Genomic DNA, 15,690 nt, shown 5'->3' with positions numbered 1-15,690 from the left:
TCTAACAGTTGAGCTTAAGAGGTTTCTGTGTAAATTTTCCGCTGATGTAAAGCGCTCTCTGTGTGTCTTACTGCTGGTGAAACGTGCTGTGTGTGTAAGGCACGCTCTGGGTGCTGCTGTGTGTGTGAGGCGCGCTCTGGGTGCAGCTCTGTGTGTCAGGCACGCTCTGGGTGTTTCTGTGTGTGTGCAGCGTGAACACAGTAACAGTGACGGTTGATGTGTGATTAGGAGGACATTAGTGCGAAGAGAATGCTTTAAGATCTAAGGTTGACGCCTAGTGTACCTGTGGAAATTAATTTTGCCCTGGGGTTGGCTCCCCCACCGTACGTTGGACGCAGCGTACGGACCAGCGTCGTCTGGAGGTCCAGGTTTATCACCTGAGAGCTGAGGGCCCTCAAACGATAACAGAGTAACACTGGAACAGCCGTGTAATCACGGGTTCACATTTATTCTGGAATAGAACAAGAGAATGCTTTGTCATCTAAGGTTGAGTTCTATAGTAGTCAAAAGAAAACCGAGGTTAGAGTCCTCATTTCTTAAAATAGAGGTTAGAGTCCTCGTTTCAGTGACGTTTCAGTGGTTAAAATTGTTGTGTGCCTGTCCCCTGATAGCGTGAAATTAAATAAAGAGGGAATTTGGAGCCACATAGAGATAGACGGGCAGAATTGGGTGTATTACTCTGTGGTGTAATAAAAATAAAAATTAAAAAAAAAAAAAAAGGAGAGAGAGATAGTAAGAGGTGTGTAGTGGAGAATTATTGAGGAGTAGAGAGAGGAATGTGTTGGGAGACTGGCGTGCAGTTTACGCTGTCAAGGTGGGCGTGTTGCCCGCTTATCTGTTTAACAGTGATGAAAATGATATTAAATAAATCTCTTAGTGTGTTAATACAGGAAGCTACGGACCTGGACCAACTGCCCCCACAAGTACAGCAGCCGAAGCAAAATTATAGTAATGGGAACCACACCCAGCAAGAATCAGCAGCTGTGAAACAGACAGCAGCGAGGAGAGAATTAGAGGAGAAAGTAAGAGAAGTTTTAACACATAAAATTTGGGGCCAACAGACTTGTGGAGGTTGGGAAGGCGTCCGGAGCATCACAACAAAAGGTGAAACAAAAACACACACAAGCAGAGAAATGTGAGAGAAAGGCTCCTCTTTAAGGTAACGCCTAGTTTGAGAAAAAGTTAAAATTAACCTGCCTACAAATGCACACACATGCAATGAAGAAACAGCTTACACTCATGAACATGTGAAGATTTTCCAGCAAGGTTACAGCAGCAAAAATTAACATACATCTGTTGTAAATGATCAAGTTTATCCATTACTGACAAATATACCCTCTGGGTTGCAGGACAACAATTTAACTTCAAAGAAAAAGAAAATAAAGAGACTGGTATGACCAACCAGTGATTAAACAACAAGTTTAGTGGTTAAGAGTCAAATTGTGGGATGTTTTTTGCTGATTGAACAACACAAGTGATTATTGACGGAAAGAAAATTCTCTTTTGTGAATTTAAAAATTTGAACATGTGCATGTTGTCCTGTCAACTTGGTGGGTTATGAGTTGATTATATCGTAAGAAAGGGAAAAAGAAAAAAAAAAAGGGGGGGGAGAGAAGGCTGACACAGGGCCTGGCCCGGTGTTTCTCCCCTCTCTTTGTAACACAGCCAACACAACATCATTTTCCTGTTCGTACACTTCTGTTTGTTTTTGTTTTGTTTTTGTTTTTTCTTTATGTTTAATTACAGGCTGCTTTGCCGGCCCTGAAAGCCGAGGCTGACCTGGACTCCTGCTCTCCCCTCTACGTGACCCTGACCAAATGCTGAAGCAGCTGGATCTACAACAACAACCTGAAAAATGTCAACAGTGCTGCAGGAAAGCAATCTCATGCAGCAGAGACGGAGAGCACTAAACCTAAGGCCCGTTTCACTATACGGGGGGAAAATTCCCAGACTGCTTCAGCTCACAGAGCTGTGACGAGACGCCCACCAAGCCCGAATGAAAAGTAAGGCCGAACAAAAGAATGCTGATCTTGATAACTCTGCATTCACACTGTGCAGGACAGTGATGGACCAACACGGCAGCAAAAAGGGCGTGACCGAGACCGAAGGACCAACTGAGGTCAAAAGGCACCTCAGAATGGACAAAAACACAGAAGAAGAAGAAGATGCAGGTTTCATCTACGGTGAGCATGGACATTGGAGAAAGGACTGCCCCAATTGGGGTCAGAACCAGGACGGACTGAACTTTGAGCAGCAGCAGCAGCAATGGTCGCAAACAGACTGAAAAGGAGGAGGGCAGGACCCCAGGGCACGCTTCAGGCCATGGTTTACCCAAGACATCAGAACAGGAAAGTGATGAACACACACACAAACACACATTTACATATATTAACTCAGAATGAAGAGAAATACACACATGAACAGATGTGCACTCGGTGATTGAGTGAAAAATGACACACACACACATCGAAATGCTGATTCAATTCACTAAGAAGTGATCCACACACATACACATACACATGCACACGCTTGTGCCATGAAGAGTGACACGCACACACACGCTGATGCAATGAAGAATGCTTTGCTAACAAATGCTTAAGCTGATATGCAAAATGCTGCACACAAACATCCCAATATATAATTTTTATGAGGAGCCATTGATTACCATTGATTACTTAAAATGTGTTTTATGTCACCCAGATTGCATTTATGTAGATTTAAGGAATAAGGTCTTAAACAGTTTGGCTATGAAAACAATGTCTGTGCGTGATGTCTGTTTATGGCTAAAGGCCTTGACTGAATTCTTTGCTGTGCTTCACACAGCCCTGGTGAGGAACAGTGGCACAGAGTGAAAATGATGAACTAATAGTGTAAGTTTTAGGTCGAAGTACTGCATTTTCTGTGATTGAGATTTAATTTAAGGAGGAACAAAAGGTGCTATGGTACCTGAGGTTCTCATTCCTACATAATATTGTCCCGGCAGGAAGTAAAACTTTCCTGTGAATTTCTGGTTGATTTTTTGGTTTTGCTTAGCGCTAGCTTGATTTAATCAGTGAACTTTGGCTTGTGTTCTTTCTCTAAGCGAGAGAGGGATAGTTTTATGTTTGGACATGTCTGCAATGGGCCCTAGTATGTGTTATTTTATTAGTATTTTGTTGGTTATGTCTGTCTTCGTTTTCGTTACAGTGCACTGAGATAAGAACATCTGAGAGGTGTGATTCACCGATGGTGATATTTTGATATTTTGTGAGTTCATGATTTAACAATCAGCTCTTTGAACCAGGCCTGAAAGATTGAAATTTAAAGCGCTATAAAATATTATTACTGTAAACAGTTGCAAAGTGTGTTTCTCCATGATTATAATGGGCTTTGGAGAAATTCACTAATATGGGACATTGATAATATGAGAAGTCCTGAGTCTAAAAGGATTGCAGCGAATCAATCCAGTTAAAAAACAAGGAATAGTTTCCTTTAAAATGATGACGTCATCTTGCTGGTGATGGATGCTCGAATAGGTCACGCGTGAGACTCCATTATCAGCAATATCTGGTATGAATGTGTGTGAATGAATGTATGTGACTGGACTGTGATGGACTGACTTGATACTGAGACAAAGACTGCACGAACTTTAGGATTAGTAAATGCTGACAAACAATTCACCCAGCCGGCAAGAGAGGGTGGATTTTTCGTTTTGTTTTGTTTTGTTTTTGCAGGAGCAGGAGGATAAGGGAGACTGGAGGAGGAGACGGTAGCTTCACATGAGAGTGTGGAACTGCAGATTTAACCCTTTGATTGCTAATTTTGAGTTACTGATGTTTGCATTAAGACAACTGTGCCTTGTTAGCTGTGTTTTGATTAAGGTATCATGTTGTATTATTGGGAATGCCAAATGCTACAGTGGAGAAAACTTTTGATATCACTCATGACTGGAATATGTTACTATTAACCATAGCAGGCCACTGTAAAAAGTTAATTAAGGTTTATAAAGGAAAAGTACCAAAACTTTAACAATATTTATGAATGTTTTGCCACATTCAAAATTAAATTCAAATTAAAATGTACCATTAAACTCAGAGAATCAATATGAAATCAAATATATGCAAATTTTGTGTGAAGTACATGACTGATAACTGTTCTGTCCTGAGTTTTTGTTTCCTATAGCACCCACTTGACCACACCAACAGTTTTTCGCCACCAAAGGAGGTTAATTAAAAGTTTAACAGATCTAACGTGAGAATTAAATTGATTTTATTCCCCAACACAGGATGACGAGGCTGGAGCAGCAGTACGCGAAAGAAGAATTTCTGATACTTCCTTTTCTAGCTCCGGTGAATTGACACATGGGAGTGTGTCAAAAAGGGGGGAGTGGAAGTTGAGTCTTAACATCAAACAATGGGTTTTATGAACATTTTATGACTTTATTTGTGTGCTTAATAATTTAGGTATGGTAAAACTTAAGCTTATAAAGTTAGAATAAAAATGGTCAATTTGTTTCTGCGTCATCGGAAGAACAATGGATAACAACATTAGATTACCAAGGCTAGGGAGAGAGGTCTTTTGGTTTTCTGTCTCTTACAGAGAGAGGAACAGACACCAGATGAGGACACGGAGATGAGGATCCTTCACAGCAACTGGGGTCAAGTGTCATGGCGTTTGGGCTTCTGTTGGGCTCCTCGAGAAGATGGATCCCATAAAACACAGCAATAACTATGAAGGGGTTGGCCAAAATCTAGGAACACCAGACCAACGAGATTCGAGAGGCTCTTGGTAAAAAGGGGGACACGGCTGTGATCCCAAAATACACAGATCTTTGTTTGAAATCGGGGCAGAATGATCCCCTGATCTGTGCAACGACTAAAGGGTGGTCTAACCCCAGAGGTCGAAGAAAGAAGCTGAGAATCACCCAACTGGAAGATACTGGTAGCTGCAGCAATAAAATAAAGGTTAAAAGCTCCTTAGACAGAGGTTCTAGTCTAAGTACATTTGAAAGGTATAAGGTGGCACCAAAATGGGGGTGGAAAACTGGAGCACCAAAATAAAGCTGTGGGAAAATTGGGGAGTAATGGGAGTGTCATCTGTATTTGTTGTTGTTGTAATCATAGTTTTTCTTGCATTTGAACTGCTAAACACAGAGGTCATTCCACATATGGTCGACCCGTTAAAGGGGGACAGAGGGCCTCAGGACCAAGAAGAACTGGACCTTGTAACGATGGAGTGCCTGGTGTAAGTGATCTCTCCAGTAAGGAGAGATCAAAGGGGGAATTGTGAGATTATTATGCTATCATATGTTACCTTATATCTGTAATCAAAGTAGTTGAATTAGGATACAGCTGTAGGACATATATTATCTTTTAGTTTAGACTGTGTGCTGTGTGAGTAGTCAAGTTCCCATCATACATTTGGGTTAGAAGAATATAATCATTACGTAGTTCATTAGATAAGTGTGCACCACTCTGTATCCTTGATCTGCTGTGAATGTGTTACACTGTTTCTTGACATATTATACTGCTGAATCATGAAGAGAATGTTGTGTGCAGAAGACCTTGTGTCTAAGTTTAGGAGAGACCAGACTGCATTCCATACCCCCACCGTCTTTAGAGCATGAAGACAGGGAGCCGAGGTCATAACTTAGGCGCCGTAAGAGGGAAAACATGTGAATGTTTAGGCTTTTACAAATAGGTGGGGGCCACTATGGGCTATAAAAGGCTGAGTAACCCGTCACCATTTTGAGACATGCTGTGACCCTCCATGTGCATCTCTCCCGTCCGGACGTTTCTTATGCTCTGATGTGTTGAATTGTATGGAAATAAATGATTGTTGATTGAGCATATATACACCGAGTATTGTCCCTCCTTCAGCCCAAAGATTAAAACAACTGGGAGTTTTTAACAGCCTGACACTTTTTTGAAAGGACTTTGCCCATAATGTGACATACAGATGATCCACAATTCTTTATACTGTCTTATGTAAATACAAATTACCAAGTAATGATTAACAGATTTTAACAGTTTCTTGGATAAACAAGTTTGTATGCCAGGATTTCAAATTAGATTAAATAGTATATATGGTTAATTATGAAGTATTGCTACATTTTTGACAGATTATTCACTTCTGTCTACCCTTCTCTGAAATTAAAGTGCATGGGAACACAGGCAGTCAATACACAGATGATGTCAATATGCTTTTGTCATTTGCAATTTTTTAGTTGTCTGTACTACATAGTCTAAAAAAAAATAGAAATTGATTAGATTTCAGTTTATTTGTCCAGTAGTTCAACAACACATATGATCCTTTCAGAAGTGGCGAGTTTTGCAAAAAATAGCATTCGAATGAAATTGCTGTTCATCAACAGTATAGGTGGGTGCAGATAATTTATTATTCAGCTGATAAAATAAGCTTCAGATAAATTCAGTGGCCAAAAAAGAATGTTTATATCTATTTCAAATTCTAAGAGTTCAAAAGGTCTTGATTTAGTTCTTTATTTTTTCAGTTTTGTTTAACCAACATTAAAAACTAAAGCTCGTCTAGAATCAGAATAAATAGTTAAAAAAAATAGCAAAAATGACATGAAATAATTATATTTTTAGACAGAGAAACTTGAGTTTAGAAAAAGGCCAAGGTCCCCCCCCTCAGATTATAATGCCCCTTAGTACCATTTCATGTAGCCTGCCAGTGTGACAGTGTGACATTATAATATTATATAAAGCAACAAGGCATAATAGAATATCTCTTCGATTTTAAACTGTATTCTAGCCAACATCAACAACTAAACATTCACGTCATGAAAAACCACCATTATCTTAGTAAACACTGTACATTAATACTCCTAACACATTAAATTAAGACTTCTCATATGTTTTGATCCACGTATCTAGCCAAATAGACAGGTAAAGTAATTCGAAGTAATACACATAGACATGGAACTTGATAACATTTCACAGAACATTACAATGTTTTTGTGCTAAAGAACACTCAGAATATCATTAACAGGCAGAGACTCCCCTTTATATTTTAGTTCACTGACCCTCCTGGAACACAACAATAAATATTTCTATATAAGATATTCTCATAAATGACTGTGTACAAGAAAGCTTACAGTTTACAGTCTGTTTAATATCCAGAAGTTAGCTTTCTCACATATAGCACAGATCAATTTTGAGAAACGTTCTCTGCTGCAGTGTATGCAATTTACACTAATGCCACGATGTTCTCTCTTAAATGCATGCGCAAGTTCACTGCCTGATATGGGTCTGTTGGTGGAGTCAGATGGGACTCAGTCATGAGGATATTGCATAGTTCATACACGTTGGGGTCACATGGTTTGGTCAGGTTCTTCTTCAGTGGGGCAAAGGAAGTCTCTTGTCCCGTAGAGCTCAGGTAATGTATACATTACATTAGGTCGACCACCGGGGATATTGATGTTTGTTGATGGCCTGCTGGAGTGTGCATTCCAAACCTGTGTAGTGTCATCCAGCTCATCCTGTTGAAAAGAATACAGAAACTTAATTAAGAAATGCAATCGCATGTATGGATATACATATACGCAGATCACGATGAGACAACTCACTCACTGAGAGGAAGGTTTCTTATATTTATGCAATTTATTATTTTTAAACAATCATGTGAATTTTTGTAATCATGTACTTTACCTAATGTCATCTGTACAAGTGTTTCACACACTAACTCCTGTTACTGTTATGCTGTGATATTTTACATTAGTACTATTAGTCTTATTACTACCTGCTTGGCTCATCTACTCCCCTTATAATAATCAATTTGTTTCGTGTCACTGATCATTGTATTTGGTATTTGAAAGTTATTTGGATATTCCAATCAAAATAATTCCAAATTTTAAACAGTTAATATTATAGATGAGAAATTTTCATATGCCATGTCAACATCTTCAACATAGATGTTACTGTAGTCTTGGTTGTTGACCTCTCGCTTAAGGCGGCCAATTGCTGAAGCCTAAATTATAGTATTTGCATCATGTTTATATGTTGGTTAATGGTTTTCTTTCATTTTCGATCTACTACAGAATATTTTTAAGGTCATCTGCTATAAAATCCCAGGCCAGGAAAATCGCCTTCAAGTTTTTGTTTTTTATTCTCATTTACTTTAACACAAGGGCATCAGCATTTGGTGCTTACACCTTTGATAAAGTCTTGCAAGTGTGAGCTTTCTTTTATAGATATAAAAATACAGAAATGTACTGATACGTGATCAGAATTATAATATTTCTGACTGTCTGAGGCAAAAATTTAAATCAAATCGAATCGATCGATTTGGGACATTGTAAATCGGAATCGAATTGATTCTAAAAATCCATGATGATACCCTGCCCTAGTTTTTGTCCCACTTGTCAGCTTTATCCCCTAGTCAAGTCCATGTCTGTTATGTTTCCTTTTTTACTTTGAAAGTCTGTGTCGTACGTCAATGTATCGAGTTTTGCTTCCCCGTTTATTAGAATCGGCTATGCCTCCCTCCCGTTTGCCACCCCTTGGACTGCACATTTTCCACAACCTTCGCCTTCACCCCCTTCAGTCCATCGCTCAGTCGCCCCTAGCTCAGTCACATGCTCAGTCGCCTTTAGCTCAGCCGTCAGCGTACTCATTGGTTCAGCCATTATGTTCAACTACTCATCTTAAGCAGGGAACACACTTCATAAAAACATTTAATGGTTCTTGAAAGCTTACCATGTTAGAGACAGTAACTCCCTCCAGGGCCTCTCCAGAGGCTGAGTGCCAGCCACCAGCCGACTCTGGACCCCTGGAGGTTAAGACACCAGCGCCAACTACTTCACCTTCTGCCTCCATCCTCTGCTGCGTCTGTTGGTGAACATTTTCAGCTCCCTGAGGACTGCATCCCGCTGTCGCTACCTGAGCCAAACCAATTTGCTCAGCTCCAGCCAGCTTAAGCAATACCAGAGGTCTCTGAGCCTACCGGTTCTGTTTTGTGCTTGCCAGAGGTCCCTGCACCTGCTGGTTCTGCTCTGTATCTGCCAGAGGTCCCTGCAACTGCCAGTTCCTCTCTTTGTCTGCCTGAGGTCCCTGTACTTACTGGGTCTGCTTTTGTCTCCGCTGGAGGGTCAAAGGTGCCCATCCAGCTGTCTGACTTCGCTGGAGGGTTGGAGGGATCGCTTCAGCTGTCTTCTGTATCTGCTGGAGAGTCCGAGGGATCGCCTCAGCTGTCTTTTGCATCCCCTGGAGGGTCGTAGGAACCGCTCCAGCCATCGCCGTCGCCTGCTACGCCACCACCTGTGTTTTCCACACCATCGCCTGCAGCACCACCACCTGCTCCATCGTCTGCAGTTGTCATGGTGCTGTCTAGTCCTGCCTCGTCTGGTCCAGCCTTGTCTGGTCCAGTGGTTGCAACGCCATCTTCCAATCCAGCCTCTTCTGGTCCTGTGGTTGCTACACTGCTGTCCGATCCACGTCCAGCACCTCAACATGGCCTCTGGTTAGACGTCATTGCCGTTGAGGGCAGCTCCTGAAACAAGGTCGTTACTGCCGTTGCCTTCTGCCTCCGGACCGGCTTTACACACAGAGGGCCTCCTGAGCTGAACCTTTTTGGACTATTGTGCTCATGGCCTACGGGTCAACCCTTGAACCATCAGTGAACTGTTCCCTGACCTCCTGTGTTTCTCATGGACTTTCTGTTTTTCGCCTTTTGGGTCCTCAGTTATTCCTCTACACAGCTCACTCCGCTAGCCATGGGTAGTTGTTGAAATACAGCAGGAGCAAAATAATCACGTGGAGTGCAGTGATCGCAAAAACAACAATGAGGATTATCTACATGAACAATTTGTCCAAACATCCATATCTGCACCTGAAAGTTATCAGTTTCTACGAATAAAATGTAAACATGATTGGATTTATTATAATGTGTAAAATATCAGTGTATTAAGAAGAGAAACTGCTCTTACCTAAAATGTTCTTCTACAGGATGTTCAGCTTGTTTTCTCTGGAGTTGACCAAACGGTGCTTCATTGTGAGCTAAGGAGCTTGGAAGGAAAAGTGCCTGGATTTCCCTAAGCTGCTTGCCGATGTTTCACCTCTCAACCAAGATGCTTCTTCAGTTCTAGGGTCAAACGTATTGCTTATTGCAATACGTTTCAGGCTGGGTAACACCATACGAAATGATAATAAACTTCTTGAATCTTGAAATGGTGGAGAATCCCAGATTTAAGCCCTAAAGGAGTGACCCCCAGGGGGTATGATGGAGAACCTTCACAGATTTATTGTGAGCAACAATTCACATTTGCATTTCCACTAATTGGAGCACAAATTGTTTTTAATATCTACAACATCTGTTAAAACCAATAAATCTGAGAAGTCAAACGCATAAAGACTAAACAGTAAAACACACCTGCTATGGTTGATGTTCTTATTCTGTTTTTTTTATTATGTTTGTATTTTTTTTTTTTTTGGGGGGGGGGGTCGATTTCCAAAGACACACTGCATACGGAAAAAAAAATCCCTTAATATCATTGAATAATTGATTAAGATTTCTTTACTATGGGTTGATTTAGGAAATGGGATGGGGGAAAATGAAATACTTAGATATTCCTTTGCCAAAATTGGATTGAAAAAAGATAGAAGAATAGATAGAAGAAATTGTAATTGGGCTTACCATTAAACACATCACAATGTTGTTAATTGGAAACATGTATCATTTGTGAGGACTTTTATTTGTGTTAATTCAGCTAATGTTATTAATAACATCTGCATATCATGCCTATATAAAATGTGAGGTATTTGGAATTACAGCTTGGAAATGAAATCCATGACTAATGATTGTAGAACAAAGGCACATCATTTTCAAATTGAACACAAACATCTTTATTGATTTTATTTTTCTCCATTTGCCATTTGTTATCAACAACATATGTATATCAATATTTGTCTTTTTTTAAAACTACTATTTTAGAAGTACAAAAATAAAAACAATACTAACTAATAATAACAAAAAAAAACTTGCATGATCAAAGTGAGCAAAATGTAAAAAACCCACCCAAACACAGAGCAACTGTGTAAAATCAGTAACAAAAAACTCACATGATCACAAAGGTTTTGAAAATTTAGTATAATTCAAAAATAGCAACCAAAGAACTCTGAGATCAAAAGGAACTAACATTGACATTCTCACTCTGGACATGACCACCTTGTGTTGTCACTGTGTTGTCATTCCTTCCTTTGTTGTATCTCCTGATCTCAAATACTTTTTTTCTTTAGTTGTGGTCTCCATCTGTGGTCCCTGTTCCTTTATGTCTGTGTCCTCTGTGCTCAGTGCTTTGTCTTTATCTGTAGTCGCTGTATGTTGCCCATTTTCATCTTCAGCTATGTCATTTTTGTTCAATCCTTTGTTCTTTTCCTTATTTTTTCTTGTAATTTCTCTTAGTCTTTGTATGGCTTTTTGTCTTTTCTCGGTATCTTTAGGTGCCTCTTTAGTCTTGTGACTTCTGAGCATCTTTGGACTTAACAACTGTCTTGCAGTCAGGTTCTTTGGTCTTTTTCTTTCTTGCTTGTTGCCACTTTGCTTTGTTTCTTTGCTTTCATCACACTTTGCCAAAGAGCTTTTCTTCATTAGAGACCTTTTCCTCTTTTTTGGGTGTGCCACTGGAGACTCATAGCTAGTCCCAGGGCCATCTTCCTTTACTCTAACTGTGTCTTTGTTTTCAGTTCTTCCATCTTCTCTCAAATCATTTTTTTCTTTAGCTGTGGTCTCCATCTGTGGTCCCTGTTCCTTTATGTCTGTGTCCTCTGTGCTGAGTGCTCTGTCTTTGTCTGTAGTCTCTGTCTGTGTTGTCATTCCTTCCTCTGTTGTTCCTTCTTCTCTCAAATCATTTTTTTCTTTAGCTATGGTCTCCATCTGTGGTCCCTGTTCCTTTATGTCTGTGTCCTCTGTGCTGAGTGCTCTGTCTTTGTCTGTAGTCTCTGTCTGTGTTGTCATTCCTTCCTCTGTTGTTCCTTCTTCTCTCAAATCATTTTTTTCTTTAGCTATGGTCTCCATCTGTGGTCCCTGTTCCTTTATGTCTGTGTCCTCTGTGCTGAGTGCTCTGTCTTTTTCTGTAGTCTCTGTCTGTGTTGTCATTCCTTCCTCTGTTGTTCCTTCTTCTCTCAAATACTTTTTTTCTTTAGTTGTGGTCTCCATCTGTGGTCCCTGTTCCTTTATGTCTGTGTCCTCTGTGCTCAGTGCTTTGTCTTTATCTGTAGTCGCTGTATGTTGCCCATTTTCATCTTCAGCTATGTCATTTTTGCTCAATCCTTTGTTCTTTTCCTTATTTTTTCTTGTAATTTCTCTTAGTCTTTGTATGACTTTTTGTCTTTTGTTGGTATCTTTAGGTGCCTCTTTAGTCTTGTGACTTCTGAGTATCTTTGGACTTAACAACTGTCTTGCAGTCAGGTTCTTTGGTCTTTTTCTTTCTTGCTCTTTGCCACTTTGCTTTGTTTCTTTGCTTTCATCACACTTTGCCAAAGAGCTTTTCTTCATTAGAGACCTTTTCCTCTTTTTTGGGTGTGCCACTGGAGACTCATAGCTAGTCCCAGGGCCATCTTCCTTTACTCTAACTGTGTCTTTGTTTTCAGTTCTTCCATCTTCTCTCAAATCATTTTTTTCTTTAGCTGTGGTCTCCATCTGTGGTCCCTGTTCCTTTATGTCTGTGTCCTCTGTGCTGAGTGCTCTGTCTTTGTCTGTAGTCTCTGTCTGTGTTGTCATTCCTTCCTCTGTTGTTCCTTCTTCTCTCAAATACTTTTTTTCTTTAGCTGTGGTCTCCATCTGTGGTCCCTGTACCTTGTTGTCTGTGTCTCCTGTGCTTAGTGCTTTGTCTTTGACTGCAGTCTCTGTGTGTTGCCCATTTTCATCTTCAGCTATGTCATTTGTGCTCAATCCTTTCTCTTTTTCTGTAGTCTCTGTCTGTGTTGTCATTCCTTCCTCTGTTGTAACTCCTGCTCTCAAAATGTTTTTTTCTTTGACCGTGGTCTCCATCTGCAGTTCGTGTTCCTTTATGCCTGTGTCCTCTGTGCTGACTGCTTTGTCTTTGTCTGTAGTTTCTGTCTGTTTTCTCATTCCTTCCTCTGTTGTTCCTTCTGATCTCAAATTGCATTTTTCCTCGGTTGTTGTCTTTGTCTGTGGTCCATGTTTATCTCTGCCTATGTCCTCTGTGCTCATTCCTTTTATGTTTTCTGTAGTTTTTCTCACTAGTCCAATGGAAGCATCTTGGTCTATGTCTTTTGTGTTCACCAAGGGACCTTTTTCATCTTCAGCTTTGTCTTCTTTATCTGTAGTCACTGTTTGTAAACTGTTTTCATTTTCACTCAAGCTTTCTGGCCATAAGACTTCATTGTCTTCAACTATTGTCTCTGTCTGTGTTTGGTTCACATCCTCAGTTGTTTCGTTTGGTCTAACAACTTTTTGTATTTGTGTTTGGATTGCAATTCTTTCTAAGATAATTTTAGGATATTCCCAACATTTAAACCTCTTTTTAAGAAACTGAGTATGACTATACAAATGTCCTGTGTCCTTTGTGGCTTTTCCATTTGTTTTATCATTATCTTTACCTTTGGTGGATTCCAATGTTCCTGCTGCTGCAAGGTCATTTTGTTCACTGTTATCATCATAATCTTCACCTTCACTACTCTCTGTAGTAACCATTCCTGGCATATCTTCATCACCTGTTGTCTGCTTGCTGCTGTCTGTGTCAATGGTGATTGCATACTTTTTGGTCTTCTTTTTCACAATTTCTCCTCTTGTGGCATTTTGACTAGACTTTCTTTTCTTCGGTCCAGCATATCTTCTCTGCAATACATCTTCATTGTCTTCTGAGGTTGTAGATTCCTCAGAGTCTCTGGTTCTATTGTTCACAGTAAGTGCCTTTGCAGCATTGTTGCGGCACTGGAAGGCTTCGTCAAAGTTCAAATCTGCCTCAGAAAATCTTGCCGCAGTTGCGTCAGAATAGCACATCATCCGGTGGACTTGTACCTTGCTTTGGGTTCCCAAGGATCGCCCACTCTACAAATGTAAACATCAAATAATGCTATTAATTGCACTAACATTTGAAAATTTCAAGATTTGCAGAGCTAAGGACAGAACCACAAAAAGAAATACAACAGAAGACAATATAAAGAAAAAGAAATGTCCTTTCAACATTAAAACACTAGAAGTAAAACCAGGAAGGGTGACTGTTTTATATCATCCTCCTAAAGGGATAGGAAGGAAAAACGAAAAGAAAAAGTGGAAACTACTCACAAAAGTGCGGATGCTGCTTCTAATCATAGAGAAGGTTGGTTTTCCTGGGATACCAAACTTCCTCCATGCATCTTGAAATGATTTCAGCATCTTCGAATAAGGCCCTCCATTGGTGTTGGCAAAGAGCAGTTGTGATGATCCACCAGGGTATCTCTGGCGGTGGTACACAAAGCGGTGAAACCATATGTATTCGTCCTTCGTTACGGGAACAAGTGCATGGCCAAATGTTTCTTTGGTTTTATGCTCTTTTACCTGTAAAAGAATCAGCAAATAAATTACATTGCACACAGTCATTGATGTCACTGGTAGGAAAAAATCTTTAATCAGGGAGAGAAATAATTTCTTAATGATTTTACTCTGATTATCCGCCGGCCATCACCATCCGCTTCAGCAGTGCCAACTTCCTCAACTGTCATATTTGATATGACGCCTCTTCTGTGCCCAGTTGTGCAGATGACAAATCCAGCCAGAAGACCATAGAACCAGTCTAGGTTCTCAGTTGTGGGATTTTTCTCAAGCTCGACTATCGAGTAACATAGAGGTTGCACGGTAAGACACAAGGGATAGGAGAGTATCAGAATCAGAATACTTTATTGATCCCTAGGGGAAATTATTTTTTGTTATAGTGCTCCATTATAAACAAACATTAACAAAGACAGACAATGCACTAACTAAGAATGTCCCTTATATCCCTTATACTGCTATATATTCCCCCTAATGTAATCCTATATAAACATCACAAATGCTGCTGTTTGTATATGTATTATATATTTGATCAAAAATCAAAAGTCCAACAAGTGATTATAAATGAGCAGTTTGAAAGTAAATTGAAAGCAAAAAGTTCTGTCATATATTTCTGTAAATCTGAGATTCTGAACTATTTATACATACAGATTACAGCTGGTAAGTAAATATTATATATTTTCTCATTAACAGAGATATTATTGGGGTTATTAGAGTTGTCCTTATGGAGAAATGAACTAAACACTTACCGAGTGCTTCATGGATGTGTGTGGTGGCCTTCTTGAGAAAATCAGTGATGTGGGCAGGATCTACAAGCATTTCTAAAAGACACAGAATGTGTTTATGTTCCTGCAGCTCCAGTCATGCTCATTCATGCTGCACGCAATGTTGTAAATATAAAACAGGTTGTAGTCTAGACCTAATTTTTTTCAAAAAATTGTTTTGTAAGGAAGGAGAACTGGCGACCAGTGCTCACACAATATGAAAGTGAATTGGATTGCCATTTTGAACTTAAATCTTACTTTACAATCCAGAATACTAACCCTTTCAATTTATTTATCCTATTTCCTAAATTTTCCAAGTTTACCAAGCTTAGTACTGAATATAACACATTGATGTGAAAAAAAACTATCAGTATCCTAAATTTTGATAGTCTCATTTCTTTTACCATTTTAGTCTTTGTGTTTTTGACTGTATACT

The sequence above is a fragment of the Pelmatolapia mariae genome, linkage group LG3_W (assembly GCF_036321145.2).
Source record: "Pelmatolapia mariae isolate MD_Pm_ZW linkage group LG3_W, Pm_UMD_F_2, whole genome shotgun sequence".
Classification (NCBI taxonomy): Eukaryota; Metazoa; Chordata; class Actinopteri; order Cichliformes; family Cichlidae; genus Pelmatolapia; species Pelmatolapia mariae.
Note: the sequence above shows the minus strand (reverse complement) of the source record.